At 47.1% G+C, this 14,289-nt stretch overlaps 1 long non-coding RNA gene across 2 annotated transcripts in view; it reads left to right on the top strand.

Moving 5' to 3' along the window:
- Positions 1-167: 167 nt before the first annotated feature.
- Positions 168-14,289, top strand: part of LOC139757878 (uncharacterized) — a 222,664-nt gene continuing 208,542 nt past the window's right edge. For both annotated transcript variants that reach the window (XR_011714730.1, XR_011714729.1), the window contains exon 1: positions 168-710. This is a non-coding gene — a long non-coding RNA (uncharacterized lncRNA). The remainder of the gene's footprint in view (positions 711-14,289) is intronic.

Below are 14,289 nucleotides of genomic sequence, written 5' to 3'. Positions count from 1 at the left end.
CACTCTGATGAATCTATATCTATTGATCTATCTATCTATCTATCTATCTATCTATCTATATATATATATATATATATATATATATATATATATATATATATAGAGAGAGAGAGAGAGAGAGAGAGAGAGAGAGAGAGAGAGAGAGAGAGAGAGATTCTGTGGTAAAATGTTCAGTATATATATTTTTTTGAAAGTCATGCTGTATATAGCAAAGTTGTACAATGACATAGTGGCACATGGCAGCCATAACAACCCAATCATTACGTCACCCTCGTCATAGACAAAAGATTCCCAGCCTAAGCTCTCTGATGAATCTATATCTATCTATCTATCTATATATTATATAGAGAGAGAGATTCACAGGTAAAATGTTCAGTATATATATTTTTCAGTCAAGCTGTATATAGCAAAGTTGTAGAATGACATAGTGGCACATGGCACCATAACAACCCAATCATTACGTCACCCTCGTCATCACCAGACCATGGCCGGCACGACCCACGGCTGTAGTTCTTTCTTTTTTTGTGTGCCAAGTCACGAGCGAAGCCAGGTTTTTCCATGACACATATATATGTAAAGAACGATAAAGACAGAAAAATAGATAAAACAAGAGAAAATGATGATTTATGCATAGAAAGAAACAAATACTTTACAAGACCATATGTAATAGCCAAGTTTTAGGATATTTCGGAATAATCAGCATTACTAAGGTAGGTCAAACAATTTAACTAAATTGTCATACCAAGGTTATGCAAATTCTCTACCTTAGATATGTTTCAGTTTATTTGTTTCCAACAGCCATGGAGAAAATATATGAACACGGTAGCCTTAGAAAAATAATAATATTAGGTTGTACGGTGTTCACTGGGACCTGTGAAGCTGAGAGTTCCTTCAATGGTTTCAAAAGGCTGAAGAATTTTCTCTGATAAACAATGTTAAAAGTCTAATTAGGGTATCATTACACCCGGCGAACTTTGGTCAGGTTTGATTTGGTCGAAATTGCATTTCTGATGGTTGTTGATATCTTAAAAAGCAATGTTGACCCTCATTTCTACCACAAATCACTTCTGTTGGTGATTTCTCCTCCCTAGAAAACTCTGGTTCCCTTTCGTGCATAACACATGGACAATTATCACAAAAACGCATTATTTCCGCTTCCTACATAGTGGATGTTCCAAACGGTCATTATACCCAACTGGTTTAGCAGTACTGAACCTGTATAACTTCAGATCAATACTGATTAAAGTTTGTAAGGCATTTATAAAGGACCAGTGCAGAATGATCCACGGTTCCCTGCTGAATAAGTTACTTGAGTGACAGCGGATGGGTGTTTTGCATTGTTGATGAATAGTATGAAATATGAATTATATCTGCCACATTTGTTTGTTTTTTTTCTTTGTCATTTGTTTAGTATATTCATTGATAACACGTTGTTCATCCCAGACCGTGAAGAATCCTGGGCCTCCACCTTTGCAAAATCCCGGATCATGTTGACTCGTCTGGTGATCTGCCTCGTAGCTGATTCTCTTTAGTCATACTTTCCACAGTTTTTATTCCCCAACTACGCTGATGCTTTTCCCAAATCTCTTTGATCGTATCTTTTTTTTTTTTTTCGTTAATCAGGTGACGCACGCAAGTGTTCCATTTGATATATCTTGAAGGGAGTGGTAACACTGAATACTTACACTCTCTAAGGACGATACAGAATTTGGGACTCTTTCAGTAGCACCGCCTACGCCATCAGTTCTAAGTTCTCGTACGTGGGCAAGGCTTTGAATTAGAGGGAAAATATGGGGGAAAACATTTTGTATCTATAGTCTCTTGCGGGAATGGAAACATTTATCCTCTCTCCAAGACCTCTTCTTCCAGTCCATAGTTCAGCCGTTATTGTTCTGAGGCCATTCAGGCAAAGGATCAGGCTTAACGGACTTGGGAAAACTCACCTTCCTCTCTCTGACTCCCACTGAGCTTTTATCAGTGCCCGAATCACTGCAAGCACGTTGTCCTTGAGGCGAAGCGTTCCTGTATTCAGATGAAGTGCGATAATCTCTCCTCGTCATCCACTGATAGGTCTTTCTGGTCTTTACCTCAGGGAACCTCTAACAACTTCTGTCGCTCTGCCTTTCCTTCACTTTTCCGTTCTGACGGTACTATAGCTGTCTCACCCGTAGACAAAGCAACTCTTGCTCCCGTTCCTCTTCTAACATCACTTTAATTGACTCTAACATACCTGATGCTCCTCTTACTAATCCAATGCCTTTTCCCGTGATCTCTTCTCTTTTCGAACTGTCTGAAAAGCGCTTCTCTCTGGACACAAGCAAGGCTTATGGTCCTGATGGCATCCGTCCCCCCTTGTACTAAAAGGGTATGCCTCTGAACTTGCACCTGTGCTTGTTCGTCTGTTCATGTTTATGATTAAAAACCAGAATTTTCCCTTCTTGCAAGCATGCGTTGTTACCTCCACACCCTAAGAAGGGTGACCATTCTAACCCCTCTAACTATCGTCCTGTTGCAGCTTTCCAAAGCCTTTGAATACCTCCTCAATTCCTATACTCTTAGGCATCTTGAGTCATGCAGTCTTCTCTATCCCTAAGACGAGATCCACTGGTGATATTCTTTCCTATCTTACTAATGTCTGGTCATCATCCATGAAAGATTTTGAGGAATCCTAAGGAGTTGCTCCAACCATAGCCAAAGCTTTTGACTGGGTCTAATCTCGAAGCTCCCGTCCTTTGGCTGCCTTCCCTCACTTAGGTCCCTCATAAATAGCTCCCTCTCTAGCCAATCTACCCTCGTTGTTGATGACTCAGTCTTTACCCCTTTCTCCATCAACAGCGGTGTCCCTCAAGATCCTGTCCTGTTTCCTACAGTTTTTCTAGATTTTCTCAACGATTTCCTTTGTTCCACAAATAACCAATATACTCATACGCTAATGCCTCAAGACCACATTCCTTCACATCCCTTAATCCCACTCCTCTCGCTCGAACTGCATCTCGTCTCAACGCAACTTACTTAATAAACTCAGACTTGGACAGGATATCTCATTGGGGTAGATGAAACTTGGTTAAGTTTAATGCCTCCAAAACACAGTATCTGCCAATATCTCTATAAAAAAAAAAATAAACTTTCCTCTCTCTTTTGCCGGTTCTTTAATACCACTTCTTGACTCAGTGAATATACTTGGCATTACGATTATAGTCACTTTTTCTTGGAAATCCCACATTACGGAAATAACTGTGTGCCTCTAAGAGTCCTGTTTCGATGTCGAAATTTCTTCTTTGGAAAGTTGATCCGTTCATACAAAGAACTGGTTTGTCCTTGTATGGAGTGCTGCTCTCACATCTGGAGTGGGTCTAGCTATGCATCCTTACTTGACAGGGTTGAGTAGAAAGCGGTCGGACTTATGAGCTGTCCCAGGCTAACTTCCAGACTTGACCCTCTTGCCCAACACTGCAATTCTGTTTCACTTTCCTTCTTCTGTAGGTATTACTTTGGTTTTTGCTCCCAGGTGCTGGCTTTTTGTTTGCCCCTACCACTAGCTAGACCAAGTTATACTGGGCAAGCTGCTGCATTATATGATTACTGTGCGGCCGTGGGCAACTCGAGGATGTCCCGTCTCTTAATAACAGTTTCTTTCCCTACATCTGGAAGCTTTGGAACTCTCTACCCTCTCATGTCTTTCCCAATAACTACTACCTGGCACATCTCAAAAGACAGGTTTTTCAATTCCTCTAAAATTCGTAAATCTCTTGTTTTTCGCTCTCATTAACCTCTCTACATTTTAATCAAGGCCCGGCCTTGATGTGGACTTTTGACCGAGAATGGAGCCTCCAACGTAAAAAGAAATAAAAATAGTTACCCAAGTAACCAACAGGAAGCACAACAGAACAGGTCAACATTTCTTTTTTTTTTTTTTTTCCTTTTGGTTACACTGGGCGAAGGTATACTAGATCACTTGTGGTCACACAAAAAACTTTAATTCTATTGTAGTCGCTAGACCTCCTGCCTCCCTGCCATTACATTGTGAGCAAATATCACTATCATAAACATTGTGTCGATCGATCCAACGTTTTCCTGCATAGTAAATTGGCTGGGCTGCTCCTAAGGTGGGCTGGGGTGGGTGACCCGCCGTATACCACTATATCCACCACATGCCCAGGTAGGGACACCTGCCAAGCCATCATGGTTCACCTCCAATCATCGTTCACACTTGTTCTGACGTTTCTTAATATAGATGTGCCTTACCGCCCGCCCTCTGCCAGCAGTCCCTCACTTATTACCTGGAGACATACTGGGTCTGGCAGTGTGGGTGGGTTCACATCTTGAGAGACAACAGATTATGAATTATGTATTGTTGGGTAACACCGGCCAGCCTAGCCATCATCGACCACTGGTTAGCGCAACAACGTAGACGCGTTTGTAGGATACATGAAACATGATTATATATATTTATACGAACTAAGTGCATATGAAACGCGCACCTTCATGGAACATAGAAACCTCCAACAGCCAAGATCGAACCTGGGACCCCTGTGCAACAGGCGGGAGCGATACAGCTAAGACTATGATCACCCCTAATAGGGAAATAACTATTCGAATACTATGTACTCGAATACCCTTCGTGCGCAACGGGGTCTACACCGGTCATTTCCCAACAGGCTCTCACAGCCAGCAGATAACATTTTACCGAACCTAACTGTACAACGCGGAGGTATATGAATACGAACTAAATGCATATGAACGCACCCCTTCATAGAACAGCCAGTATCGAACCCGGGACCCCTGTGCAACAGGCGGGAGCGCTACATATTAAGGGCGATCATAGCCTAGCAGTAGCACTCCCGCCTGTTGCACATTGGTCCCGGGTTCGATCCTGGCTGTTGGAGGTTTGTATGTTCTATGAAAGTGCGCGTTCATATGTCTGGTGTTCTGCTGGTTAGTGGATCATGATGACCGGTGTTCTGCTGGTTAGTGGATCATGATGACCGGTGCTCTGCTGGTCAGTGGGTCATTATGACCGGTGTTCTGCTGGTCAGTGGATCATTATGACCGGTGTTCTGCTGGTTAGTGGGTCATGATGATCGGTGTTCTGCTGGTTAGTGGATCATTATGACCGGTGTTCTGCTGGTCAGTGGGTCATTATGACCGGTGTTCTGCTGGTCAGTGGATCATTATGACCGGTGTTCTGCTGGTTAGTGGATCATGATGACCGGTGTTCTGCTGGTCAGTGGGTCATTATGACCGGTGTTCTGCTGGTCAGTGGGTCATTATGACCGGTGTTCTGCTGGTTAGTGGATCATGATGACCGGTGTTCTGCTGATCAGTGGGTCATGATGACCGGTGTTCTGCTGGTCAGTGGGTCATTATGACCGGTGTTCTGCTGGTCAGTGGGTCATTATGACCGGTGTTCTGCTGGTTAGTGGATCATGATGACCGGTGTTCTGCTGGTCAGTGGATCATGATGACCGGTGTTCTGCTGGTCAGTGGGTCATGATGACCGGTGTTCTGCTGGTCAGTGGATCATGAAGACCAGTGATATATGGTCATGAGATAAGGTTATGAACCTTATCAGGAGAGCCGGGTACAGTGGGGTCATAGTCTAATGTTCACGTCCAGCACCAGACCAGACTAGTAACTGATCAACAACAGCCAGAGCCAAAAGATGCAGCAGCAGATCAGAGAAAATCAGTTTCTTCTGACTGAAGATCTACCAGTCAGGTCCGGCTCCAATTCCCTTCATAACGAAATATGTCTCCATCACCTGCTGGCGAGTGTGGCCAACCCCAGGGAGGGTCAGGAGGCTGACGCTACTGACCACACACGTCAGCTGCTGGCGAGTGTGGCCAACCCCAGGGAGGGTCAGGAGGCTGACGCGACTGACCACACACGTCAGCTGCTGGCGAGTGTGGCCAATCCCCGGGGGGAGGGGTCAGGAGGCTGACGCTGACCACACGCCAGCTGCTGGCGAGTGTGGCCAACCCAAGGGTGTCAGGTGGCTGACGTTGACCACACGTCAGCTCCTGGCGAGTGTGGCCAACCCACGGGGGGGTGGGGATCAGGAGGCTGACGCTGACCACACACCAGTTGCTGGCGAGTGTGACCAACCCAGGGGGTCAGGAAGCTGACGCTGCTGACCACACGTCAGCTGCTGGTGAGTGTGGCTAACCCAAGGGGGTCAGATGGCTGACGCTGACCACACGTCAATTGCTGGCAAATGTGGCCAACCCAGGTGGGGGGGGGGGGTCAGGGGGCTGATGCTGATCACACGTCAGCTGCTGGCGAATGTGGCCAACCCAGTGGTCTCAGGAAACTGACGCGGACCACACGTCAGCTGCTGGCGAGTGTGGCCAACCCAGGGGTGTCAGGGGGCTGACGCTGACCACACGTTAGCTGCTGGCGAGTGTGGCCAACCCAGGGGGGGGGGGTCAGGGGGCTGACGTTAACCACACGTCAATTGCTGGTGAGTGTGGCCAACCCGCGGGGGGGGGGGGGGGGGGAGGGTGTCAGGAGGCTGACGCTGACCACACGCTGGCAACAACATGAGTCACCAGTGTCATCTCAAGGTCAAGAGCAGTGTAGCCTCAGGGCTGGTGACAATGGTGGTGATAACAGTTATCAGGTTATCAGCTGGAGGCAGAGACGAAGTTGTGTGTGGGTCTGCTAGATGGCCACTATGGTGCGTGGCTGATGACCCGTGTTCTGCTGGTGAGTGGATCATGATGGCAGGTGTTCTGCTGGTTAGTGGATCATGATGACCGGTATTTTGCTGGTTAGTGGATCATGATGGCAGGTGTTCTGCTGGTTAGTGGATCATGATGACCGGTGCTCTGCTGGTTAGTGGATCATGATGACCGGTATTTTGCTGGTTAGTGGATCATGATGACCCGTGTTCTGCTGGTTAGTGGATCATGATGGCAGGTGTTCTGCTGGTGAGTGGATCATGATGGCAGGTGTTCTGCTGGTTAGTGGATCATGATGGCAGGTGTTCTGGCGTCTGAGGAAACACGAGTGTTTCCTCAGACGGCGCCTCTTCCACCCGTGTTTCCTCAGACGCCACCTCTTCCACCCGTGTTTCCTCAGACGCCGCCTCCTCCACCCGTGTTTCCTCAGACGCCGCCTCCTCCACCCGTGTTTCCTCAGACGGCGCCTCTTCCACCCGTGTTTCCTCAGACGCCACCTCTTCCACCCGTGTTTCCTCAGCGCCGCCTCCTCCACCCGTGTTTCCTCAGACGCCGCCTCCTCCACCCGTGTTTCCTCAGACGCCGCCTCTTCCACCCGTGTTTCCTCAGACGCCGCCTCCTCCATCCGTGTTTCCTCAGCGCCGCCTCCTCCATCCGTGTTTCCTCAGCGCCGCCTCCTCCACCCGTGTTTCCTCAGACGCCGCCTCTTCCACCCGTGTTTCCTCAGCGCCGCCTCCTCCATCCGTGTTTCCTCAGACGCCGCCTCCTCCACCCGTGTTTCCTCAGACGCCGCCTCCTCCACCCGTGTTTCCTCAGACGCCGCCTCCTCCACCCGTGTTTCCTCAGACGCCGCCTCTTCCACCCGTGTTTCCTCAGACGCCGCCTCCTCCATCCGTGTTTCCTCAGCGCCGCCTCCTCCACCCGTGTTTCCTCAGACGGCGCCTCCTCCACCCGTGTTTCCTCAGACGCCACCTCTTCCACCCGTGTTTCCTCAGCGCCGCCTCCTCCACCCGTGTTTCCTCAGACGCCGCCTCCTCCACCCATGTTTCCTCAGACGCCGCCTCCTCCATCCGTGTTTCCCTCGTTGCTGCTTTCCGTGTCTCCTCCGACGATAGCGCCCTTGGTTCGTCCGACGTTGTTCACGCCAACGATGACGAAGTGTCTCTGGACAAGAGTGGAGAGCAGAAAAGGACGACATCTCTCTTCGGGAAACTTAGGACAACAAGAAACTGTGAAGGCTCCTGCTTCCTCACCAGGCAACGACTCCCCGGCAGCAAGATAACAAAAGTAGAAAAGGAGATCCTTCAGGAGAAATTCACAGTTGTACCGAACCTGAAGGAGGAAGTAATAATTCACCCCAAAGATGGTCAGTCCGCCCAAGCCCTGGAGATCCTGTTGAAAAACCTCCACAGAGGTAGACGCCAGAAAGCGCGATCCGGCCCTGAAGGAAACCAAATCGGTTATCCTCAAATACCCAAAAGAATCTCCCCGACCCATCACGAACCACCCCAAAGTTCTGAAAACAGAGACGCTCTCCACAGTCAGACAAGGTCGCCACAAAACAAGTGGTGATAACGCATTACAGACCGTCGCCAGCCTTCATAGATCTGAAGATGTGGGGCCAGTACGAGGTACGGCCCTGTGTACCAGAGTCCCTCCGATGCTACCGCTACCAGAAGTATGGGCACCAGTCAGAGCAAGTGCACGTACAAGGAAACATGTGCTATCTGTGCCCTGAAGCACAAATTAGCGTTGTGCTTAAAGAAACTTACGACAGGGAGGGGAGAAAATCTCGGCCGAGTGTCCGAACTGCTAGGCCAAGCACCACGCACGGAACCCCACTTGCCCAAAAAGGACATAACGAATACAAGTAAGTCGTCCGACTCCACAGAATACAGCAGCCACCGCGGCAACAAGCCAGCCAGCCCCAGCAGGCACCTTCGTATGGGACATGCAGAAAAAGCAACAGGAGCAGCAACGGCAGGCTCCTTAGACAACAAAAACAGGAAACACGGAACAGTTCCCCTGTCTTTCAAGGAACAGTTCCCCCGTCTTTCAAGGAACAGTTCCCCCGTCTTTCAAGGAACAGTTCCCCCGTCTTTCGACCACTTCCCAACCTCCGCAAACAGCAGTAGCCACCAGTGACACACATTAAAAAAAATCAAGCCAGCACCAAAAGGAATGAACCACGTATCGGACCTTTCCAGGGTACTCACAAGTTTCGCGGAAGGGCTAACCTCGTTGCTGGGCCACAAGATATAGGCCAACGTGCTGGATCAAGTTACAACTCTAGCCCCAGCCCCATCTCCGGTTACCCAAGAGAAAACGGACCTCCAAACTTGAATGATAACTGCAGAGGTTCACTCCACTCCGAAAAAGGTTACAGAAGAATAGAACACTAGGAACGAGCAGAAGGTAAACACTGTCACGAAGAAGAAAGTTTCACCCGCACCTGTCAACCGCGCAGTGGAGAACAGAACCAGCACACCGAAGAAGATGGGGCTGGACCACTCCACTTCCTCAGCAGTAGAAGTCATGCACCTCATAGATTTTAAGATTTTATAACAGAGGGTGACATGACCCTCCAAGAATGAGCCCTGTGATTGAAGGTGACATCCTCGCCACCACAGCACAACCCTGAAAGTTCTATCGTGGAACGCACAGGGAATTAGAAACGAGGCACAACTCCTGCAAGCGGCAGCACATCAAGAAAACATAGACATAACACTATTGCAAGCCGCTTTGCTACAGGAACACCATACCTTCAATTTCAGCGGCTAGAAAATTCAAAGAAGACATTTTCGACAGCCACCTACCAGAGGAGGAATGATTCTGGTCAGGTCCGACATACCCTGCAGCGAGATCGAGCAACCGATACCATGTGGCGAAAATGTTGAAGTCCAAGCCGTCACAATCACTCTGCAGGACCTGGACATCACCATCTACAATATATACACGACACAAAGACGTTCAATCCATGTAACAGAACTCTTCACGTTTGCCGCACACAACCCTACATTAATACGGGGAGACTTCAGTGCACACTTTACCCTACACTCAACAAGACGTGCAAATGAAGACGAACTACACATCCACCAGTCACTACAAGACACATCAGAAGGCATCCTTCTGAACAATGGTAAACCCACTCACATAACGAGAGGCAGATTAGATCTCATCTTCCTCTTCCAATCACTGCAGCACGTTGAGTCAAAGAACTCAACCATAGGATGAATATAACCAGGAAAAAATGCAGAAAGTACCCAACCGACGCCAACAGACTCCTTCTGCAAGACATAGTCAAGAACACAAGAGAGTAGACAAGAAAGATTTAGAAAGAAAGCTGGCTCAAATAGTGATCCGAGCTCAATGAACATACGTCACTCAGCAAAATGTGGGCTCAAATCAAAAGGGCGTCTGGTGTTCCCATTCCATGAGCACCGACGTATCCCAAGCGGAAGAGGCAGAGAGACTGGCCAACCTCTCCTCAGGCCTGTGCAGACACATGCAGTTTACCTACACGAGCCATAGAAGAGCAGCAACTACGGCGACAAAGCAGACTACACGTCGTCCAGGCCTGCTGCAGTGAAGACACTACCGACAGGCCTTTCAGTAATCAAGAACTCCAGAAGGCAGTGAAACGGAGCACGGATACAGCACCAGGGGGAGACAAAATAAGATAGTCTATGCTTCACAGCGCTGGTAAAGCAGGACACGAGTTACTGTTGTGAGTTATGAACTCCTCGTGGACAGCACAAAGACTTTCACAAGATTGGAGGAGGGCAGACATACAGCCCATTCCGAACCCAAGAGAGCCAAAGAAGCCGAGACCCAGCTCCCTTCTCAGTTGTATAGCCAAGACGGGAGAGAGAATGGTTTGAAACAGGCTGAAGTGGAAGATCGGAAGTCTGCACCCTCACATCTTTGCATCCACAGAACAGCAAATAATGTTGCTGAGCTGCTCAGTACTGTTGACAATACACCAGCCTAAGCAGTGTTCCTCGACCTCGAAGAGGCCTTCGAGCCCTCCAGTCCGCTAGGAATATTAGAATCCCTGGCTGGAAAAGGAATCCAGGGGAGAATGCTGGGATGGATCCAAGACTATCTCATCGGCAGAAAGGAAAGAGTCCGTTTTCAGGAGGTCACATCGACCTACAAGCCCCTCGAGAACGGAACCCCACAAGGAGGCATCCTAAGCACAACACTATTCAACATACTGAAGGAAAATTTAGAAAAACTCCCCTTCAGGCGAAACACTCTCTGCTACCCAAATGACCCTCACCTGATAGTGCGAGGAGGCAGCAAATTCGTCAACGCCCAACACGCACTGCAACTCATAGAAAAGGAGTGCAACAGAATGGGCCTCAAGATAAGCCCAGCCAAGACCAGAGCGATGGCTTTCTGCACAGACACCCGAGGCAAGATGCTCACCATTCAGGACACACCAAGAACCTGGGTCGAAAACCATCAATATCTCGGAATCTGGTCTAACCGAAGACTGACCTGCAAACCGCAAGTAGAATAACTGAGACACAGAGCCAAAAGTAGACATGATATCATGAGGTCGCTCACAAGCACAACCATAGGTGCAAACATACACGTACTACGGAAGTACTACACAGCAGCCATCAGGTCTCCAGTAGACTACTGCGCTCCGACGCTCATTGGTCTCCATGAAGAGCAAATGAAAAGACTGGAAGTCATCCAGAATAATGATCTGAGGACCATGCTCGGGGCACCTACATGGACTAGGATCTGCAACCTGCAGATGGAGGCTGAGCTGCCACCACTAGCCACAAGGATCAGGCAGACCACAGCCGGTCTCCTGGCAAAAGTCTGCAGGTCTGACAGACCTACGGTGGCAAAAAGGAAGGTCACCAGTGCTCTCCACCTTGACAAAAAGATCCGAGGAGTTACCTGGACGAATATAGTGTCTAACGCCATGGGATACTTACGAGCAGACGCACTCGTATTACTAAATGAGGACACTCGTAACAACGTGTACATGGATCCTCCACCGAGGATCCCTCCGCCAGCCAAAGTCGCTGTCACAAAGCTTGGAGACAACAAGTCCAACTTCCGGCAAGAAGACGCCAGAAGACAAGTCCTGGAAGCTATGGCCTCCTTAGTACAAACTGAGGCCACAACTTACTTCACTGATGATAGCACAGTAGACCAGAATGAGGGAAGATCTGGAGTGGCTTTCCACACCCAAAGACAGACTCTCCTCTGGAGACTCTCGGATGGCTGCTCCACTCTACACACCGAACTAACAGCCATTTCCATGTGGCCACAGAACACACAAAACCCCTTATAATCCACATGGATTCAAGAACAACCATTCAAGCGCTACAGTGCATTCAACCGAGGGACATTAAACTCATCACCTCGATCCTCGCCCAGCTCTAGAGCCTCCTGCGACAAAATCGACAGATGATCCGACACTGGATCCCCAGCCACGTAGAGATTAAAGGGAATTGAAGCCGCAGATGAGGCAGCCAAGGCTGCCACACGGCTCAACACCGTGCAAGTCAAAGTTCCAGCAAGCCTACAGCAGATCACGCTGCACCTCAAGAGATCAGCAAAACTCCATATAAAAGAGAATTTTCTCAAAGTCTTGCATGCCGGATCTCAGTCAGTCAGATGGTACCTAGTGGAGGAGAGCCACCAGGCACCGACAATTTCAAGATAGACCCTAGTCAATCTTCATAAGACTGCGACTGGGGTACAAATGTAATTGGCAAACGATCGACGGTGTCCTTATTGTCGTTTACTCAGTTTATCTCAGGCGTTTTTTCGCAGAGTATACCTGAATCTATAGAATATTTGTCTAAACGACTTTTGAAGGTATTTATGATCTTAGCATTCACTACGTCTGACGGTAACTTATTCCGGCGCTCAACGCACCTACCGGAAAAGAAGTTTTTCCCACGTCCGTACTACATCTTTTAGCTTTGAGTTGTATTCCGTCTTGGTAACCGTATTTTCTTGTATTTCGAAAAGATACCCGTGATTTACTTTATCGAACTTGTTCAGAATTTTTAACACAGAATAAATAGCAGCGAGTCTACGTTTTTTATGGGAGAAGAGATCCAATCATTTTAGCCTCTCTTCGTGTACCAGATTTGTAAGGGATGGGATCAATTTTGTCGCGCTCCTTGTATTCCTCTATTTTTTCCTCGTCGTTTATTTTATGGTTTTGGGACCAAAACTGGACTGCATATTCTAGGTGTGGTCTTACTAGAGAACTAGAAAGTGTGAGAATTGTTTCTGGTGTCTTGTAATCTATGTTCTTAGGTATGAAGCCTAACATTTGATTACCTTTTTTTACTTGCTGCTTGACACTGTTTAGTGTACTTCAGATCATTGCTAACGACAACTCCAAGGTCCTTTTCTTCATTAACTTTAGTTCTAGAGTTTCCGAATAGTTTGTAGTCGTAATGTATATTTTTGTCTCTAAAGTACTCATAGCTTTGCGCTTGTCTACATTAAATTTCATTTTCCATCTGTCTGACCACTCTGCTAGTAAGTTAAGATCTCTTTGAATCATTTCGCAGTCCTGCCTGTTTACAGCTCTACCTCCTAGTTTAGTATCGTCAGCGAATTTAGATATCTTAGATATGAGGCCGAGTTCTAGATCATTAATGTATATTAGGAAAAGAATTAGGCCTAGGACCGACCCCTGTGGCACACCACTCGTTACCTCTAGCCAATCTTAGCTTCGCCGTTTAATATTACACGCTGCTTTCTTCCAGTAAGCCAGTCTCTGATCCATGTACAGAGTTCTTCACCAATTCCGTGTGCTTTGAGTCTATGTAAAAGTCTCTTGTGAGGTACTTTATCGAAAGCCTTTTGTAAATCTAAATATACTAATCAGGCGGTAATTTTACGCCCTAATTCTGATAAATATTAAAAAATTCTAGCAAATTCGTCAGGTAGGATCTTCTATAGCGGAAACCGTGTTGGTTGTCCGATATAATTTTGCGTTCTAGAAACGTGACAATTTTATGTTGTATCCCTCATCATTCTACCTAATACTGACGGAAGGCTAATTGGGCAGTAGTTCAAGGCACACATTTTGTCTCATTGTTTGATATATAAGAGTAACATTTGTTAGTTTCCAGTCAGTTGGCACCTGACCATCCTATAGAGATTTGTGAACATTTTTGTTATGGGATAAATCAGCTGTCTCCTAACCTAATGTAAAAGTCTTGGAGCTAAGTTATCTGGGCCGTTGGATTTGTTATGATATAATTGGTTCAGTTATTTAAGTACTTCAGAGCTCTTTAATTCTCTAACCTTCGACTCTTCTTCATCAGATCCTTGAAACATCTTCGTTGGTTGTGATATTCGAGATGTTTCTTCAATTGTGAATACGAAGATAAAAGAATAATTTAGTGTGGTAGCCATTTCCTTGTCGTCAATAGTTAGTGTGTCATGATCGTTTCGAAGTGGTCCAATTCCTTCTTTTGCTGTCTTCCTTTGTCTTATATGTTTGAAGAATTCCTTAGGATTATTCTTAACTTTGAAGAATATCTTTATCTTCGTAGCATTTACTCTCATATGACCTTACACTATCTTTGGATTTTGATTAATTCCTGGCGATTTT

This window comes from Panulirus ornatus, chromosome 28, assembly GCF_036320965.1.
Source record: "Panulirus ornatus isolate Po-2019 chromosome 28, ASM3632096v1, whole genome shotgun sequence".
Taxonomy (NCBI): Eukaryota; Metazoa; Arthropoda; class Malacostraca; order Decapoda; family Palinuridae; genus Panulirus; species Panulirus ornatus.
This window is presented reverse-complemented; position numbering and strand designations above follow the sequence as displayed.